Below are 22,126 nucleotides of genomic sequence, written 5' to 3'. Positions count from 1 at the left end.
TCCTGGGATGTCTGGACTGTCTTACGCAGAGAGGTTAGAGAGACTGGGCTTGTACACGCTGGAATTAAGGAGATTGAGAGGGGATCTGATTGAAACATATAAGATGATTAAGGGATTGGACAAGATAGAGGCAAGAAATATGTTCCAGATGCTGGGAGAGTCCAGTACCAGAGGGCATGGTTTGAGAATAAGGGGTAGGTCATTTAGGACAGAGTTAAGGAAAAACTTCTTCTCCCAGAGAGTTGTGGGGGTCTGGAATGCACTGCCTCGGAAGGTAGTGGAGGCCAATTCTCTGGATGCTTTCAAGAAGGAGCTAGATAGGTATCTTATGGATAGGGAATCACGGGATATGGGGACAAGGCGGGAACCGGGTATTGATAGTAGATGATCAGCCATGATCTCAAAATGGTGGTGCAGGCTCGAAGGGCCGAATGGTCTACTTCTGCACCAATTGTCTATTATGGGGAGAAATCAGGAGAATGAGGTTGAGAGGGATAATAAATCAGCCATGATGGAATGGCAGAGCAGACTCAATGGGCTGAATGGCCTAGTTCTGCTCCTATGTCTTATGGTCTTCATATAAAAAAAATCTCATAACCAAGTAGACCCTCCTTTCTATTTTCCCCTTTAAGCTACAGTATTTTTAAAGTGTAACAACCATATCCCTTTGCTATTTTCCTGGGTCTACATTTTTTTTTAATGCTATCAGACACCTTGAAAGATTTCCTCATACTGGCTAACCTTCCATTTCTCATTCTACTCTAATTATATTATGGAAAGTATCTTGCTGCCTTGAGCCACAAGAAGCTGTCATTCTCTTAGAATAAAAGCCAAAAAAGAGAAAAAAGAAGTTCAGATGATGGAAATTTTAAATTAAAATGGAATATGGTGTAAAAGGCCCAGCAGGTCACTATCTGTGAAGAGAAATATAGTTAATATTTAATGCTAAAATAGTCTGTAACAATGGAAAACAGTGAAAACTAATTAGTTTTAAATTGCAAAGAAGGGCAGGAATGGATAGGACAAAGGGAATGTTTCTGATAGGGTGTGGGACAGGTTTACTGCAGAATACACTACTTGCTGTGCGTGGTGGTGGTAGAATTGGTTGAAACAGAACCGCAACGTGAACGCTTCTACCATGGCCCGACAACTTGTGAATGTGGAACTGAGCCACAAACTATGCAACACCTCCTGCAATGCCCATCGCTAGAGGAACCCGATACTGTTGCACATCTTGCTGAATTCATCAACAAGGCACAAAAATGTGTCCAGTTCTGGCTGGGCCATGTATAGACTGTCCATGGACACGACAAGACGACAACTGCAGAATAAGTTACAGAGATGTTCCAGTTGATGGGTAAGGGGGAGGGAAGCAGTTAGAGAGAGATAAGAATGAACTAAAACTTATTCTTACAAAACATAAGCATTCATTTTTAGTGTAACCTGTGCAAAAATTTACAGCATATCAGCACTATTTTTAAAGGTCTTAATGGTCTGGGGGTGGAGAACATCACAGAATTGTTTTTATTTCATAGTTCTGCTCAAGCTCTCAGATCTTCCAGCAGTCTCTTAAATTTAAGCAATCTCCCTCAAGATAATTGGCAGATTGGCTTTTTTTAAATTATGCTCAGAAACTGTGGATTTCAATACCTAAAACTATCAGGGATACAGACTTTGTTGACACCTTTAAACACCAGTTCCAAACATATTTATTTAACTTTGCCTTCAACTAACATCTTTTTGTCTTTTATTTTCATGTTTACACTTTATCCCATGGTACTTTGAACTACATGCTCTGTATAATAAGTGCTCTATAAATACTGTTATTGTTATTATTAGTTATTTGCAGGTTTGTTAGCATTGATGAAGTGGTCATTAGATTGACAAGAACTGCAAAGAGTAAATACTTTCACTGAAAGCAAGACAGATGCAAGGGAAGCAAATGGAAGAAATAGGCTCTTTGCTGGTGCTGTGCTGGGTGTCAAGCTCGAAAGGATCACAAGACCATGTTGGCAGAAGAGACGAAGAATACAAAGAATTCAGTGGTCTGATCTGATTTATTACCACTCTAAGAATATTCAGAGAATACATTTCCATACTATACCTCAGCATTAAATTCCCTCAGCCGCCAATCCACCCTTTCCACCACCGTGTCAATATTTCCATCAAGTCTGTTATTATCCTCTTCATAATTTGGTATTTTTCCATGTTTTGTATAATCAATTGATTTGGAAGTTATGCCCTATATACTCAAGTCCATATCATTAGTAAAGATAATTACATTCTAGTCCCAGTCCCTGGGGAAATTCACTGTCACTTCCCACCAGACTGATAAACCGTCTGTTATTGCCACCTTCGTGACCTTAGTTAATTTTATATTGATGCAGCTGCTGTCCATCTTATTTCATGGCCTTCAACCCTGATGACAAATTTTTATGCAGCATCTTATCTTATACTTATGCAAACCAGATACAGCATATCAATAAAAACACAAAATGCTGGCAGAACTCAGCAGGCCAGACAGCATCTATGGGAGGAGGTAGTGACAATGTTTCAGGCCGAAACCCTTCATCAGGAGGGTTCATCACTTCATCACTCCTGGTGAAGGGTTTCAGCCCGAAACGTTGTCACTAACTCCTCCCATAGATGCTGTCTGGCCTGCTGAGTTCTGACAGCATTTTGTGTTTTTATTTATTTCCAGCATCTGCAAATTCACTCGTGACACCATATCAAATGCATTTCTGTTATCAGCTCTCTGTTACTTTTATCAATAAGTTCTATTAAATTATACACAATTTTACTTTGACAAATTTATCCAAGGGAGATTATTCTGACCCTGTTTCAAGAACTTTCATCTCCCTTCCTGTTAAATCGACTTAACTGTAGTTACTGGACTTATTCCTGGATCGAGAAGTTAATATTTGTAATTATCCATCCTCAGGTTCACCCCCGTATTAACGATTATGGCCAGAGCCTCTGCAATTTCTTTCCTTACTTCCTTCAGCATCACAAGATACCATCCCATTAAGTGCAGCTAACCTTTCCAGTACCTCCCCTTAATCAATTTTTATTCCATCCTGAATCAGAATTAGTTTTTTGGCTAGAACTTAAGCAGCATCAGCATCAGTAAAGACGGATGTGAAATATTTAGTATTTCAGCCACGTTCACTGCCACAATGAGTAAATATTCTTTTTGATGACTGATCAGCTCACTTCTTTTCTTATAACCTTGTTCCAATTCAGTTGTTACTATTCAGTCCGTGGATTCACTTTTCTATTTGCTACTAGTCTTTTCTGTGTTCCCTTTTGTCTATTATTTTAGTGTTTGCTTCTCCTCCCAGGCTGCTTTTTTATTTGTTAAGAGCATGTTGTATGCTCTTTTGCTGCCTGTTTCATCATTTGAAAAGCTCTGATTTTAATTTCTCTGTACTTCCCCCTGTAAGAATACATTTAGACCAACTGAAAAGTATTCAAAGGTCTGTTTTTTTCCACATTACGCCAGTAAGACCATAAAGATATAGGCTATTCAGCCCATCAAGTCTGCTCTACCATTCAATCATGCCCTGATTCAATTCTTCCAATCATCCCCATTCCCCTGCCTTCTTACCATACCCTTTGATGCTCTAGCTAATCAAGAACTGTTTGGCCTCCACAGCCACGTGGCAACAATTCCACAGATTTACCACCCTCTGACTAAAGTAATTACTCCACATCTCAGTTCTAAATGGACGTCCTCCAATCCTGAAGTCGTGCCCTCTTCTCCTAGAATCCCCTACCAAGTAGGACAAATCTCTTTCCATTGAAAATGACCCTTAAGTTAGTTTTTTATGTTGTACAGTAGACAAATATCTGGAAGAACTCAGCTGGTCAGGCAGCAACTATGGAAGGAAATGGACAGATGAAACCCTTCATCTGGTACCTGCTGAATGTTTCCAACAGGTAGTGTTTTTCCTTGAGATTCCAGCACTGGTAATCTCTCGTGTCTCTCTTTATGTTGTGTTTTCCTTTTCCAAAGATATTGCAAATAAAATTTTGATCCTTATTTTCTAGATATGGTCCAATTAATTGTTGTTTTACTTGACCTGCCTCACTTCCTCACACAATGTCATCTCCCCTGTTGGAAAAGTACAACTGATCAAGGATGTGCATTTGCTCAAAGTTTAGAAATTCTTACCCCTTTGGTTCTCACATCATCACTACACTTTAATCTTCTTGCCCTATTTACCCTAATATATTCCGGAACACCATAGATGTAGGAAGTATTTATTAGTGATACAATGTGAAATGTTTTTCCATGAATGCTGACTCACCTACTCAGTATTTCCAGCTTTTTTTTAAACTTTTATGAGAAAACACTGTTGTGTTCATTATTTTGAATTCTTATAAACGTCTCATTATTTTGAAGTCTCTGAGCATATCTGTGGCTGTGTAATTTATTGAAATAAAGTAGTTTACTGATTTGTGATAGGCAGTTTTATACCCGATGCCTTCTCAGTCAAATGTCAAAAAGATTAAATAAACATTTTTGAGGGTATTTTCATAGATACAATAATAAGGTTGCAGGCCAAATGGTATATATTGTTGCATTATACTGTAGTTTAACTTATGAGACAGCAAGAGTGAACATCAGTATAGATTAAACCCAATGTGATGAGTGCTGGAGTGAAGTACCCAAGCATTTCTAACAGCTTTCCTATCCTTCTTGGCTGCCACAAAACTCAATCATTTTATGCTGTTGTATTAACAGATGTTCCCAGATTTCATCCCCTCCCATTTTACCTTCCCCCTCTGGGATTATGAAACACCAGGGTGATAGTTTCCTGTGCTCTAGTCCTTGGAGGTGCTAATTGCCATCAAGCTGCATGCCCTGAATGCTTAAAACGTCTACTGAGGAATGCATGTGAGAGCAACAAGTACACTGGACATACTTACTCAAAGACTCTCACTCACACTTACAAGATATTCAACAATTACAAAATGAGAGACACAGACATCACACATGAACACTGTAAACTGTAGATACATTTAATAACAATTCATATGCTGAGGGAAAGATTGGTCGTTGGCTGCACTGAACGACACAGCAATCGACTTTACCTCTTTCCCACTTTCTTTTCACTTGAAGTAAATGGAAATAAAGGTAGCAGGTAAAAAATTGCTGAGAATTTACTACCAATTTGTCATGCTACCATCCAAAAGACTAGTTTGTTCCAGTTAATGTCATCTGGTATTACTGAACACTTGATTTTCCTATTCATTCTGGCACTGCTGTGGAAGGTCTCCTAATATTTGTGTGTAAAGTCAATCAACTTTATACCATTTCAGTTCAACTGCTGCACAAATCCTTTTTTTTAACTTTAAACTTGAGTGGAACATAGAACATAGACAGTACAGCTCAGGAACAGGCCCTTCAACCTATACTGCTGTGATGAATCTAATACATTAGTAATCAAATGGCCAACTAATCCCCTCTGCCTTTACCATGTCCATATCCTTCCACTTTCTCCACATTCACGTACCTATCTAAGTCCCTCATGCAGGGGTTCCTACTCCTTTTCACACCAGGGACTAACACCATTAAGCTGCGGACCCCAGGTTGGGAACGCCACCCCAGGCAGTGTCTTTCAGGCATCCACCACTCTGTGTACTGAAGAATATATCTTGCTCAGAGATCTATCAGTGAAAACTTCTCACCAGGGTTCCATTTATTCATCACCATTGGATTTGCCTTCCAGCTGTGCAATGCTTACATTTTAAATTTCTCCTTCCTGTTTTCATCCTTCGATTAAAATCCTCAGTGATACCTGTACACCTCAAATTCTCAATCTCTCCAAAGTTAATCACTACTGTCATTAGCAACACGCACAAAATGCTGGAGGAACTCAGCAGGTCAGACAGCATCTCTGACAGAGTTAAACAGCTGACGTTTTGGGTGGCAACCCTTCTTCAGGATACTGTCATTGGCTGCCTACTTCTTTTAAGACACTTCTTGAAACCAAACGCTTTGACCGACCTCATTTAGCTTTTTAGCGTCAAACTGTTTCGATGAGCACCGTATATTTTGCTGTATTCAAAGAACATCTTTAAAACCTATAATCTATATATAAACTTTTATCACCAGCTTCAATATTGCATCCCAATTTGTAACTTATTTTTCCCCTCACAGATCTTTGGCTAATCACTATTATTACGAAGAATATAACCTTAAACAATTTACTTAATAAGATTGTGTTCTTCTCTAACCTTGCGTAGTGGCATCGGAGACAGATCAGATTCACTTTGTACCTACATTCAATCTGCCAACTTCGATCCTGCCCAACAAAAACACGGCACCCTCCGCAGCGTCTAAGTATGTTAACCTTTTATGTTGTTCGCGCCGCTACATTATCCAGACGCAACAGTAAATAGGTTAGTTGCGTCTCCTTACAGACAGGCGCTATTACTGTTTTTTAAATGAGCGATCATATTATAAGCTGTACGTCGAAGTTGCTCAAATAATAGTTTTCTATAAAACCTATAACCCCCTCACCCTTTATATAAAAGCATATTAAAATACAGAGAAAATAATTTTTCACAGCGGCAAGGTTATATAATATATATTTATGTATCATTGCAAATACTAAAAAGAATTGGTGCAAAAGTCCAACTAAATGCTAAACAGTGCAACAGTGAAGTTAGCGGGTGCCGGTGAAACGTGCCCGACGATGCGGGTCTGGAGAGCGGCCGAAGTCCGCTCCAGTCCCAGCCCCAGCCCGGACGCCACGGGCTCTCCGCGGGACACAACCTCGACATTGCACCGAAGAGCAGCGCAGTTGAATTTCTTTCCGTGACCATTCAGCGCGGCGCATGAGACTGCCTTCCTCCCAGCTGGTCGCGACGGTGTGTTAATATTCTACTCAGTAGAAAACAGAGCATCCGCCATCAGCACCGACCGGGCGGCGCAACTCCGACGCCCGAGACCCCTGATTTGGGGCATCCCCACCCCAACGCTTTCCGAATGATTCTAAAGTAACCTAGTATTTGGTTAAACGGGTGGATTTTATCCTTTGATACATTTCTTTTGTTCACGCAGTTAGTGTTTCCAACACACCTCACGTTTCTCAGAAGAAACGCCTTTCACTTTGCAGAGTTTTAAACTTTGATCTTGCTCGGGGAAGGAGTGGGCAATTGCCCACCTTTTCCAGACACTGGCAACGTTGACGTCAGGGTTTCAGTAAGTACTTCACCTCACTTTGCATCTGCCTCGATTCCGCTATGGGGGTCTTCTCCTCCGCCGTCGAAGGTTGTCTGCACGCCCTGTACAGGATAATGAGGAGTACCAGGACCAGCAGCGCCAGGATGCCGTTGATCACGATGGCGATGATCGCCCCGGTCGACAAAGCGGCGCTCATCGCGGACTACGCCGGTGGATGGCGAGGAAAGACGGGGAGATCAGCCGCGGGCTCGGCTCGTCCCTGCTCTGGCTGAAAAGCCTATCGGGCAGCGGACGACCCATCCAACAACATTCAAAGCGCAATCCAGCGTCACATAAAGATCCTTCGCTGGTCTATTTAAAGAAACAGGCGCCCCACTGCCACCACTTACTCTCCGTGGATCCCGCGTCGCAATTTGGCCGATTATTCTTTTGTGACGGGTCCCCGGCAGGGAGACAGGACATGTCAACGTCAATCTGCAGGGATTCTCTTCTTCATGAACACTCCTGCTCGGCACCGAAATTGCAAAGGAAGTTGTGGTCTTCCAAAGACGGCAGGTTGCAAATCCAAAAGCTGCCGGCCGGCACGTCGCATTCACACCAATGCAAATCCACCGATTTCCGCCGTTCCGCTCATGAAAACTTCGTTCCCACCGATTTGACTTCCTCGAGTTTGCAATCCCTTTTCGGATTTCGCAACTGTCATCTTCCCCGGTGAATGCTCATGTCTGGGCTGGCGCGGGCTGCTGCTTTCAGCGTGAGACCGTGTTCCGAACCCGCACCGGACTCACCTGGCGCCGCTTGACTCACGGTGCCGGTGGACGAGGATGAAGATAACAACCTGTCAGCGTTGGAACGAAGCCCCGCCCCCCGTCCGACCCTATTGGACGACAAAGGACGACGATGACAGCGACGCTCCCGAGGCACAGATCGCTCACCCAATTTACACTGCTCGGACAATGGGGTAAACTTGGAGCAAACCTGTTGACTGCCCTTTGGCGTTTACAGTTTTTTGAATAATACTTTTCAAGCCTACAATTAAACGTCAAAAGCACTCCCCTTTTATTAGGATGAACATACAAAATCCTGATAGGTTCTGCCCCAAGCTGTTGTTACTGGGATCCCGTGAGGCTAAAAAATTAATTGTGGTTAACCAAGTACATCTTCAATTCAATTAGACTTTAATTCACGAGGAAAATTTTGGAGAGTGGAAATGCTTATAAATTAGTTGGCTGCATGTTGAAATGGAATGTTATTTTGTTAATTGGTTTATTAATGTCACATGGAGAAAGGCACTGTAAAAACACTCAACTTTGCTTGCTATTCCTACAAACCATTTCATCTCAACAATGCTTGAAGTAGTACAAGGGAATGGCAATAACAATGCAGAATAAAGGGTTACAAAGAAAGTGCAGTGCAAGAAGACAATAAGATACAAGGCCTTGACAAGGTAGATTCTGAGATCGAGTCTTTAATTGTATTTGGGGTTTGTTTAATAGCAGGATAGAAGCTGCTCTTGAGGTTGGTAGTACATGCTTTCAAGAGTTTGTACTTTTTACCCACTGAGAGAAGAGAATGACTAGGGTGGGAGAGGTCTTTGATTATGTTTGCTGCTTTCTCATCTTACTTGTGTGGAAGATGTGAAATGCAGACAGAATGAAGCCAAACTCCTGACAGAAGCAATTCTATCTGTGAGGAGCAGAGTCATGTGATGAGGCCTTACATGACTTATTATTTATGGAAAAATAAACAAGATGAAGAACAGACCATGTAGTGATTGTTAGACCTTGCTATAATGTAGTAGGATAATTTAAAGAAAGTTGTCCAATTGTGTGTGTGTGATGAGAGAGAGAGAGAAAGTAAGTATACACTGTGGTACCTACAATGCAGTGTCAGTGTCATGGATAGAATCCTGGGCCTTAGGGAAGCCAGCCACTATGTTCTTCTTTACATTGAAACTCTTGGAATGAGCACAACACTGTTAACATGAAAAATTAGGAGTCCATTTCAGAATAAAAATTCCTAAAAAGAACTTCCTTGGGCTGCTTCTTGCACGTGTTAGGAATACTGTTTGATATTGAATCCAAGAGTCACCACTTGATCAGCCTGCTATGAGGGGCAGGGAGATCAATCGTGACAATTTCCTAGTGATTACAGACCGCTGCTGCAGGCTGGGATCTGGCAGTCTCACGCTTAGAATAGACCTCTGTTTGGTTAAGGCCGTAGTTACCACATGGCTCTATCTCCAATTACTACATCCCTCCAGAGCTCCTGTGTGTTTCTGCTGTTATACAAACCAAATCTGACTGCTTGGGTTCAGTGAAAAAATATTTTTTTATCTCACACTGAACATAATGTGAGGCTAAATCAGACCATTTTTCTTTCTCAAACTATGCCGCCCTCTGACATTTGCAAATTTTTGCAGAAATCTATTCAGTTCCATCATCAGACTCAGCCACAACATCACTTTTTCTCATTCACTGTGTATGGCTTGTACAACCATAGAAATACATAGCACAAGAATAGGATAATCCTGCAGGAATATGATAAAATATAATTAATAATAGGATATATAGGGTAGGAACAGGATGGTGTTTAATTTGGAAGCAAACCCCAACCGTATTTTCCATAGGACCATGAACATTGGAGCAGAATGATGCCATTAGGAGATCAAGTCTGTTCTATCATTTCATCAATGGCTGATTTACTTCCCCTCTCAGTCCCATTTTCCTGCCTTCTCCCCATAACCTTTGATCAAGAAACTACCATCTTCTGCTTTAAATATACCCAATAACCTGGCCTCTACAGCCATCTGTGGCGATGAATTCCACAGATTCACAACTACCCGGCTAAAGAAATTACTCCTCTTTCTGCTCTAAGTGGATGTCCCTCTAACGTGAGGCTCTGCCGTCCAATCGAAGACTCCCCCACTATAGAAAGCCTCGTCTCCACGTCCACTCTATATAGGGCTTTCCAGCTCTAGTGTCATAGTTCTGCCAGTTGCATAATAGGTATTCACCCAGTCTATGTAACAAACAGAGCTGTAGAACCAACGTCATTGGGTATATTTAAAGCAGAGGTTGATAGATTCTTGATTAGCCTTAGCTTCATGATTTTGTCAGTTATGTTACAAGAGTGGGATATTCTGCCTCCATTCCTCTTTCACACAGGGTGTTCCAGATACTCATCACCCTCTAAAATTTGTTACAGTAGATTGATATTATGCAAGATGCTTGAACATCCTGTCTTCAAAAACCCTTTTTATCCTGGCTGTAGTGTGAAGCTGTCATGAGGTGAAGTAACATATTTCTGTAGATCCATCAATTGAAAGCTGATGCTTGAAAGGTGGGAACTTGCAAGATACCGTAGAGCAGTCCAGGAACTGACTGCCTGTTAGGCTTGCATGTGATAATATTATTGGTATTGTCCAATAATGAGCATCTTCACAATTATTTTCCTGATGTATTTAGTAACCTGAGCACTTTTTAGAATGCTAATGTATTATAATAAATCCTGTTAAGCACTTGTGGGAAGCATCCACCAACAGCTGTAAATCATACACTAACATTTCCATGGTAATTTCCAAGCAAAACCTCATTTCATATGCACAGTGTTATGAATTTGAAATAAATGACTTCTGTAATGTTTTAAATACAAGAGATTCTGCAGACGCTGGAAGTCCTGAGCAAAATACACAAAACGCTGTAGGAACTCAACAGGTTTTTTTGTTGTTGTTATTGATGTTGGAAATTCAGAGCAACATACAAAATGCTGGAGGAACTCAGCAGGTCAATTTTCTGCAAATAAATGCCCTTCTGAGTTCCTCCAGCCTTTTGTATGTACATTGCCATGCAATTTAACTGCAGCTACTACTTAAGGAGTTAATAAGTTGTGGGCAAGCTATGTTGGTGCTGAAAACATGGCAAGGCATTGCAAGTTGCCCCCAGCACTTCCTCGGATGGTATTGATCATTGATGCAAAATTGGCACATTTCACTGTGCATTTCAAAGTACATGTGACAAATAAAGCTAATCAAATCTAATCAAAATAAAAGTGCAGAATTGACAGATTCTACTGCATTACTCCCAATGAGATGCCTGCAGATTACCCAAGAGAAATTTACAGAAAGGAGGAATATTGACAGAACATAGATAATTGCTTGTCAGGATTTGGAAATCTGTTAAAATAGCCATGTCTAAAATTTCCCTATTACAAGTAGTCACTTGGCAAAGCAATGTTAACTACTTGTTAACATTTCTTCTAAAACTCTTAGACGCCAGTTTGATTGATTGAAATAGACATCCAACGATTGATACTTCCCGGTTGCAAATTACGACTGGGCAGTCCTGTAACATAGATCATTTTAACAATGTGCTGTCATGCAGTATTTTAGCTGTCAGCATGTGGCATCATTGATCATCTCACTTTTCATTAGGAAACCAGTAATCTGCTTCCTTGAACTGCTGCAGTTCTTACTGACCTCACAATATTGACTAGCAGGGAACTGCAAGAAGTAATCTGGAGGTGACGGTATCCAAGTGATGTGGGACTTCTCAGGTGGTAAAGGTTACTCAGATTTGCTACTTTATCTTTTTTCAGTGGTTGGGACCAACTTAGAGTGTGATTGGTCTTAATGGTACATTAGTGGCTCTTAAAGCATTACCCTAACCACTACGCTACTGTGCCGCCTTAATAACAAGACCTTTTAAGTGATTAGCAACTAACTTGTATTAACGCATTTACTGCAAAGACACTTTATGCAGACGCAAGTAAAGTTTAGCATAATTTCGGAAAAGAACCACTAACGTTGCCAGTGCTGGAAATCCCCACTCACTCATTTAATGTTGCACTAGTCAGAAAACCACTCAATCAAATCCACATGCTGGGTGAATAAATCATGCCCCATATTTCACTATTATTTATGCTGTTTATGACAAATGCTAAAGAGCTAATTAGGTGAAAACTAATTATGCAAAGAAATAAAGAGAATGATTTTAATGGTCTATATTAAAGTATTCCGCTGTGGTTGAGTGTGGATGCTGGCAAATCAGATCACGTCCAAGATATCCTGCAGCGGGAGGGAGAACAACCAGAGGTCATGGTACATATTGATACCAATGACATAGGTAGGAAAAGGGAAGGGGTCCTGAAGAAAGACTACAGAGAGTTGGGAAGGAAGTTGAGAAGCAGGACCGCAAAGGTAGTAATCTCAGGATTACTGCCTGTGCCACACAACAGTGAGAATAGGAATAGAATGAGGTGGAGTATAAATGTGTGGCTGAGGGATTGGAGCAGGGAGCAGGGATTCAGATTTCTGGATCATTGAGACCTCTTTTGGGGCAGGTGTGACCTATACAAAAAGGACAGGTTATATTTGAAACCCAGGGGGACCAATATCCCGGCAGGGAGGTTTGCTAAGGCTACTGGGGAGAGTTTAAACTAGAATTGTTGGGGGGTGGGAACCGAACTGAAGAGACTGGGGAAGAGGAGGTTGGCTCTCAAATAGAGAAGTCTTGTAGACGGTGCAAAAGGGAGGATAGTCAGGTGATAGAGAAGGGACACACTCAGACTGAAGGTTTGAGATGTGTCTATTTTAATGCAAAGGAGGGTGTGTACAAAGCAAAAGAGAGAGCATGGAACTTGGAGATATGATGTGACCATTACAGAGACTTGGATGGCTCAGGGACAGGAATGGTTACTTCAAGTGCTGGGTTTTGGATGTTTCAGAAAGGACAGGGAGGGAGGCAAAAGAGGTGGGGCGTGGCACTGTTGATCAGAGATACTGTCATGGCTGCAGAAAAGGTGGATGCCACGGAGGGATTGTGTACTCTGTGGGTGGAAGTTAGGAACAGGAAGGGGTCAATAACTCTACCGGGTGTTTTTTATAGGCTGCCCAATAGTAACAGGGATATTGAGGAGCAAATAGGAAAACAGATCCTGGAAAGGTGTAATAATAACAAAATTATCGTGATGGAAGATTTAAATTCCCCAAATATCGATTGGCATCTCCCTAGAGCAAGGGGTATAGACGGGGTGGAGTTTGTTAGGTGTGTTCAGGAAGGTTTCTTGACATAATATTGACACAATATCTGGTCACCGAATTTTAGGAAAGATGTCAACAAAATAGAGAGAGTACAGAGAAGATTTACTAGAATGTTACCTGGGTTTCAGCACCTAAATTACAGGGAAAGGTTGACAAGTTAGGTCTTTATTCTTTAGAGCATAGAAGGTTGAGGGGGGACTTGATAGAGGTATTTAAAATTATGAGGGGGATAGATAGAGTTGATGTGGAAAGGCTTTTTCCATTGAGAGTACGGGAGATTCAAACAAGAGTACATGAATTGAGAGTTAGGGGGCAAAAGTTTAGGGGTAACATGAGGGGGAATTTCTTTACTCAGAGAGTGGTAGCTGTGTGAAACGAGCTTCCAGTAGAAGTGGTAGAGGCAGGTTCGGTATTGTCATTTAAAGTAAAATTGGATAGGTATATGGACAGGAAAGGAATGGAGGGTTATGGGCTGAGTGCGGGCCAGTGGGACTAGGTGAGAGTAAGTGTTCAGCATGGACTAGAAGGGCCGAGATGGCCTGTTTCCATGCTGTAATTGTTATATGGTTAATATTTAGATAAGTCTACAAGAGGAGAGGCTGTACTTGACTTGGTGTTGGGAAATGAACCTGGTCAGGTGTCAGATCTCTCAGTGGGAGAGCATTTTGGAGATAGTGATCAAAACTCTATCTCCTTTACAATAACATTGGAGAGAGATCGGAGCAGACAAGTTAGAAAAGCGTTTAATTGGAGTAAGGGGAATTATGAGGTTATCAGGCAGGAAATTGGAAGCTTAAATTGGGAACAGATGTTCTCAGGGAAAAGTACAGAAGAAATATGGCAAATGTTCTAGGGATATTTGTGTGGAGTTCTGCATAGGTACCTTCCAATGAAACAGGGAAGTTATGTCACAGGAAAGCAGTATACATCATCAGGGACTCCCACCACCCAGGCTATTCTCTCTTCTCACTGCTGCCATCGGGAAGAAGATACAGGAGCCTCAGGACTCACACCACCAAGTGCAGGAACACTTATTACATCTCAACCATCAGGCTCTTGAACCAGTGGGGATAATTTCACTCAACTTCACTTGCCCCATCACTGAATTGTTCCCACAACCTATGGATACTTTCAATGACACTTCATCTCATGTTCTCTTTATTTATTGCTTATTTATTTACTATTTTTATTTTTTATTTTGTATTTGCACAGATTCTTGTCTTTTGCACATTGGTTGTTTGTCCGCTCTGTTGGGTGTGGTCTTTAATTAATTCTATTATGGCTATTGGATTTATTGAGTATGCCATCAAGAAAATGAATCTCAGTGTTATATATGATGACATATATGTACACTGGAAATTACTTTGAACTTTGAGGTAAACAGCAAAAGAACCAACAGGGAGTTGATGGGCATGAGAGGGAGTAAGTGGCCCGGCTACAGGGAAATAAAGAGGGGGATTGTGTGGATTGCTCTGCTGATAAATAATAACCTTGTTCTGGGTCATAATAATACATGGTCAGGTTTAATACCTTGTTTCCATACATTCAGCTGTATGATCTGTGTCTGGACTGATCATTGGGAAAAATCTTGGGAAACCATTTGCCACAGTGAACATAGACTCAGTGGCCACTTTATCAGGTACCTCTCATATCTAATGAAGTGGCCACTGAGTGTATGTTTGTGGTCTTCTTCTGCTGTAGCCCATCCACTTCAAGGTTTGACGTGTTGGGCATGCAGAGATGCTCTTCCGCACACCACCATTGAACCAGTCTGTCCATTCTCCTCTGATCTCTCTGATTAACAATACATTTTCACGCACGGGACTACCACTCACTGGATGTCTTCTTTTTGATTTTTGCTTTTGAACTCTAGTGACTGTTGTGCTTGAAATTCCCAGGAGCTCAGCAGTTTTTGAGATACTTATACCACCCCATCTGGCACCAACAGTCATTCCACAGTCAAAGTCACTTAAATCATATTTCTTCCCCATTCTGATGAAGAGCAACTGAACGTCTTGACCATGTCTGTGTGCTATTATGTGTTGAGTTGCTGCCACATGATTGGCTGATTAGATATTTGAATGAAGGAGCAGGTATACAAATGTACCTAATATGTGGCCACTGAGTGTAATATTCAAGGGAATATTTACAGTAACAATATAGAGGTAACAACAATGTATGGCACATTCTCTTGGGTTAGAGTTCTAAGGAGCAAGCATACAGAAGAGCTGAGACAAAATACTATCAGAGATATTCTGCAGAGCAGCCAGAACTGCAAATGTTTTGAGTCAATTTTCCATCAAAACCAAGAATTGAGATTTTTTTTAAAAGGAGGAAATCAGCCGTGTTTTAAGTAGTGGAAGTTGATCAGGTAACAAAAGGGAATGTCTGTGTCAGGATAAAGATGAAGAGAGACAGAATGACATAAGTGGTAGTGGTAGGAATGAAATAAGTGGTGGATTACAGGCTTGTCAATCACAATTGATATGCCTAGAGAAGCAAAAAGGAAATGAATGAAAACAGGAGATAAAAATGTCTGAATTGAATTACAAAACACTGCAGAACACTGCATTCATTATCAGGGACCTCTGCCACCCCGGGCCATGCTCCCTTTTCTCTGCTGCCATCAGGAAGATGGTAGAGGAGCCTCAAGACTCACACCACCAGGTTCAGGAATGGTTATTACCGCTCAACCTTCAGGCTCTTGAACCAAAGGGAATATCTTCACCCAACTTAACATGCCCCATTATTGGGGCATTGCAGGACTCTACAGAGTGGTACGGACAGCCGGGCACATCTGTAGTTGTGAACTTCCCTTGATTCAGGACATATACAAGGACAGGTGTGTAAAAAGTTCCTGTAGGATCACTGGGGACCCAAGCCATCCCAACCACAATTTATTCCAGCTGCTACCATCCAGGAAGCGGTACCGCAGCATAAAAGCCAGGATCAACAGGCTCCTGGAGAGCTTCTTCCACCAGGCCATCAGACTGATGAACTCACGCTGATTTGAGTGTACTCTACATTGCGTTGACTGTTCTATTTATTATCAATTATTATAAATTACCATGATTGCACATTTAGATGGAGATGTAACATAAAGATTTTTACTCCCCACGTATGTGAACGATATAACAAATAAAATCAGTTCAATCCAAATGCTCCCATAACCCGTGGACTTATTTTCAGGAACTCTTCATATCATGTTCTCAATATTTACTGCTTATTTATTTTTATTAACATTATTTCTTTTTTTTTGTATTTGCACAGTTTGTTGTCTTTTGCACACTGGCTGTCCACCCTGTCGGTGCAGTTTTTCATTGATCCTGTTGTAGTTATTATTCTATTATGGATTTATTGAGAATGCCCAAAAGAAAATTAATCTCGGAGTTGTTTATGGTGACATATATGGACTTTGCCAATAAATTTACTTTGAATTTTGAACAAAATTTTCGAGAAGTCAGAAACATATAGGTTAGGCAACATCTGTGTTGAGAAAATTGTGCTTTAGTTCTGGTCATTTCATTAGAGGAAGGATGTGGAAGCTATAGAGAGGGTGCAGAAGATATTTACCAGGATGCTGCCTGGTTTAGAGAGCATGCCATATGATGATAGGTTGAGTGAGCTGAGACTTTTCTCTTTGGAGTGAAGGAGAATGAGAGGTAATTTGATAGAGGAGTATAAGATGATAAGAAGCATTGATAGATTGGACAACGAGAGAGTTTATCCCAGGGCGGATATTGCTAATACAAGAAGGCATAATTTTATGGTGACTAGAGAAAGGTAGAGGCATGCCAGAGTTAGGTTTTATTAGACAGAGAGTGGTGGATTTATAGAATGCCTCATCAGAGGTGGTAGTAGAGGTAGATAGATTAGGGACACTTAAGGAAATATCACATGGATGATCAAAAAATGGAGAGTATGTGGTAGGAAAGGGTTAGATTGATCTTAGAGTAGGTTATAAGGTCAGCACAAAACTGTGGCCAAAGGGCTTAAGCTGTGCTGTAGTGTTCTGTGTTAAAATTGAAATTAATATTTCAGACTGATGACTTTTCTGAACTGACAAATTCTGATATAAAATGGAAAGACTGGTTATCTGAATGGAACACTAATGTGGCACAACTCTCTGAAGTTCCCCATTCTGTGAAGCAATGGAACAAGTTCAGTCCAGATGAGGCTAATGCGGAAGATGGGTTTGGACAAGTTCTGGGGAAAAGCTCATGTCTAAAGTACCGTTGTAGAATTTCTGAATTAAATGCTCTCGAGATATTGTGTGAGGATGTCAATGTTCACAGAGTCTTACTAATGTCATCCCACAGTGTAGCCAGGGTGTGAATAGACAAACTGTAAACAGTCATGTCAGAACTGAAAAACTTGGAAAAAATCCACAGAGGGAGAGTCAGAGGTGGTGTCTGGGATTTCAAAAGTGACAGTAGGAAAGAAGAGATGTCTGTTCTGTTTGGTGAGTCACAGTAGGAGTCTGGATGCAAGACAGTGTGAAATCAATTGCACAAAAATGGAAAGCATTGAGAAGTATTTATTTATTTATTTATTTATTTAAATATCTATTTGTTTGTTTATTTCAACACACACAAAATGTTGGTGGAACACAGCAGGCCAGGCATCATCTATAAGGAGAAGCACTGTCGACGTTTCGGGCCGAGACCCTTCGTCAGGACTCCTCGAGTTTGTTAGTTTACTGACTTGTTTATTAACTACGGCTGAAACTGGGCCCTTCTGGCTCTTGGAGCCATGCTGCCCCAGCAAACCTGATTAACCCTGACCTAACACTGGTTCCTTAAGGTTGTTATCGCCAGGGGTATATTACTGAGATGCTCGCCATTGGGAGCATTTAATAGGAAGTGGGAGCTCATCCATATCACCTATTAAATGCTCCTAATGACATTAATCTCAAATAGCCTGTAACAAGCAAGTCCAGCTCCTGCCCTTCATGTGTGGCTTAGCTACGAAGCCTGGCAGAACTGTTTCTACTGACAGCAGAAGATGCAAAAGCAGGTTACTGGTGCTTTGAAACTGGTCACTTTGGGCAGACTGGTCTTGTTAGTCCGTGTTTGTCAGCTCATCTAAAAGAAGGAAATCTTTAATCTCAAACCTCTGCTACCTTGCAACTATACTCAGTCATGCGAAAGGCTTCGGGAGTAAAGAAAAATCCAAGGAAAAGATCCGGAGTCCCTAAGGCAGTCCTACGATGAGTTCAATGTTGACCGGGAAGTTCTAGTCCTGCAAGGCCGTTGGTGCCAAACTGCATCGGTTTTTGCCATTCCTTTAGATTCATCAGCTGCGTGGAGAGGGGTAGCCTACCACCTGGGCAACAGCTTCCTCTCTACTTCATACAGCCCTGAGTTGCATATCATGTAGACTGCTGGGACACAACATCCATGGTCGACCCCAACCAACGGAGGGCCTCAATCACAGGACAACTTGCAGTGACGAGTTAACCTACCCAGTATGTCTTTGGACTATTGGGAGGAAACTGGAGCCCCTGACGAAAACCTATACGTTGCACAGGGGGACGCACAGACTCCTTGCAGGGCAGCAGCAGAGCTGAAGTCAGGGCTCCAGAACACCCCGTTATGTAATAGTGTTGCGCTGACCTCTGTGATAACCAAGCAAGCAAAGTAGTGATTGTTGCAGCTAGCATCCAGTAATATACACTGTATGGTTTAGGATGGCGGTGAATATTGGTAGTTTGAGTTGAGGTATTTAATGTTGTAGTGGTCACCAAGCTTGGTAATTAGTTTGCAGACGTTTTATCACCAGCCAAGGTGACGTCATTGGTGCAGTTTTTGGTGTTTCTCTGAGAGTGCACACGTTTATGCTTCTGATAATTCCCTAAACATCTTGAAATAGATACCATCTATGAACCCCTAAGAGCCAAAACAACATGGGCCAACAGAATGCAAAGGAAAACTGAAGGGGTAGCCAATCAAGACCGAGGAAAGTAAATGGGGGGCACTATATAAATGCGAGCATTCTCAGAGAGAAACACCAACCAACTGCTGTACTGAGGATGTCACCTCGACTGGTGGCGAAACGTGTGCAAACTAATTGCCAAGCTCAATGAATAACGCGACGTCAAACATTGTATAATTAGAGCTACAGCAATGATTGGCAAGTACCATTACATCTCAATTGGCTATTTGTGAACAAGGTGATACAAGTGAAAAACATGATAAAAGCAGAAAATACTGGTCGGGCAGCATCTGTGGAAAGCAACCATTTCAGCTTAACCTCAGAAAATGCAAGAAACTGCTAATGATTCAAGTTGAAGGTCTTCTATCAAAAAAAGAGTAAAAAAGTGTGGGCAAGGGATGGTAACGGGTAGGTTAAGGCCCAGTTTACTTAAGCAATTCAAAGATTGGTTTTATTTGTCACATGTGACGTGTCATTGGCATCAAATCAAATCAGCAAGGACTTTGCTGAGAGTTGTATGCTTCCGGCATCAACATCACTTGCCCACAGCTCAGTCACTGAACGTGGGAGGAAACTGGAGCACCTAGAGGAAGCCCACATGCTCACAAGGAGAACTTGCCAACTCCTTACAGACAACGGTGGAATCAAACCCCGATCTTAGAGCTCATGATGTTCAGTGTTGTGCTAGCCGCTACACCACCATTCCATGCCGCCCCTGTTGTTTTATGAGTCATCTGGGTGGCAGATTAATGAGGACTGTTAGAGAGAGAAAAGAAAAGTGATACATTCAAGTTGAGATGCAGGTCAGGGCTGTTGCTGAATTCAAAACCAGATGTCAAGAGCTGGAAATACTGCCTGTCTTATTTATGGCTAATACAAGAAGGTGTAATTTTAAGGTGACTGGAGGAAAATGTAGGGAGCGTGTCGGAGGTAAGTTTTTTTTTACAGAGAGTGGTGAGTATGTGGAACACATTGCCAGGGGCTGTGGTAGAGGCTGATATATTAGGGACGTTTAAGAGACTCCTAGATAGGCACATGGATGAAAGAAAATTTGAGAGCTCTGAGGGACAGAAGAATTAGATTGATCTTGGAGTAGCTTAAAAGAGTTGTAATCCTTGTCATCTCCATCATGGGCACTAGCCTCTGTAGTATCCAGGACATCTTCAAATAGCAATGCCTCAAAAAGGCAGCGTCCATCGTTAAGAGCCCTCATCACCCCAGCCATGCCCTCTTCTCTTTGCCATCATCAGGAAGGAGGTACAGAAGCCTGAAGGGACACACTCAATGATTCAAGAATAACTTTTTCCCCTTTGTCATCCGATTTCTGAATATACATTGAAACCATGAACACTACCTCACTACTTTTTTATTTCTATTTTTGCTATTTTATGTATCTATATACAAATTAAAAATGTACATCTATACTTACTTTAATTCACTTTTTTAAATATTATGTATTGCATTGTACTGCTGCCGCAAAGACAACAAAATCCACAACATATACGGGTGATATTAAACCTGATTCTGATTCTGAACATTGTGGACAGAAGGGTCTGTACTGTAGCTGGAGCATTCTCTGTTCTAAATATTTTCTTAAACGCCCAGTGGATAAGGCGTTATGGAGAGAGAAAAAACTAAGTTAATATTCCAGACTGGTAAACATGTTGATCCATTTTAGTGCAAACAACGCAAGTGAGGGTGGTGCGAAGCGTAATGCTAATAGAGCAACAACAATCAGCAACTGGAGTTCAATTTCCTGCTGTCTGTAAGGAGTCCATTCTCTCCATGACTGTGTGGCTTTCTACTCGATGATCTTGTTTCCTCCCACATTGCAAAAGTGCACAGGTTAGGGTTAGTAAGTAACAAGCTACGTTGGTGCCAGAAGCGTGGTGACAGGTTACCCTAGCATAATCCTATCTGATTTGGTTAGACACAAATGATGCACTTTTCTGTATGTTTTGATGTACGAATGACAATTAAAGCTTTTTTTAAAGTCAATTAAAATTGAGCTTGATATCAAGATCTTGAAGGCTTCAACACAATCAGATGGAAAATTAAGTGATGTTTCTCAAACTTACTTGAGCTTCAGTGGAATACTTAAAAGGTTCATCCTGGCAGGTGTCCAATTTGTCATAACACAATTTGACTATAAATCACAGACATTGAAATGAGTATGTTTCAAAATGTAAATGTCCCAAACCAAACCTGTGTTCACCTCACGCCTTGGACTAAGTGATCCTGGGTCTCTTTAGTCTCGGCCTGAATAAATGCAGTGGCAGATTATTACTCTTCTCTCTTGAGGAAAATGTTATGCAAACGTTATGAAAGGGACCTGAGAGAGTCATTTCAGAGACATTGGTCACATTACCCATTTAATAAATAGTAATTAAAACCAGATGAAAAAGTCATGAGAAAATCCCCTTGAATTTCAAACATCAGTCAGTGGCCTTCTTATTAGGTTCACGTGTACACCTACTTGTTAATGCAAATATGGTACTGTGTAAAGTTCTTCAGCACATATTTTTGTGGGTAGAGCTAAGAAACTGCAAAGGTAAAAAGACCATGATGGGAGTTGTATACAGTACCAAATATGGGGTCTAAAAATTACAACAGGAGATAGAAAATGTATTTCAGAAGGGCCATATTATGATAATCATGGGAGAATTCAATATGCAGATGGATAGGGAAAATTAGTTTGTGCTGCATCCCAAGAAGTGGAGTTCATAGAATGCCTACAAGTTAGCTTTTTAGAGTAGCTTGGGGTTGAACCCACTAGAGGATCAGTTACTCTGGATGTCATGGACCAAGTGCAATGAACGGGAATTGATTAGAGAGCTTAAGGTAAAGGAACCTTTAGGGGTGGAGTGATCATAATATGATAGAATTCACCCTGCAATTTAAGTAGGAGAAGCAAAAGTCACATGTATCAGTATTACAGTTGAGTAAAGGGAATTACA

This window comes from Hypanus sabinus, chromosome 14, assembly GCF_030144855.1.
Source record: "Hypanus sabinus isolate sHypSab1 chromosome 14, sHypSab1.hap1, whole genome shotgun sequence".
NCBI classification, from domain to species: Eukaryota; Metazoa; Chordata; class Chondrichthyes; order Myliobatiformes; family Dasyatidae; genus Hypanus; species Hypanus sabinus.
Note: the sequence above shows the minus strand (reverse complement) of the source record.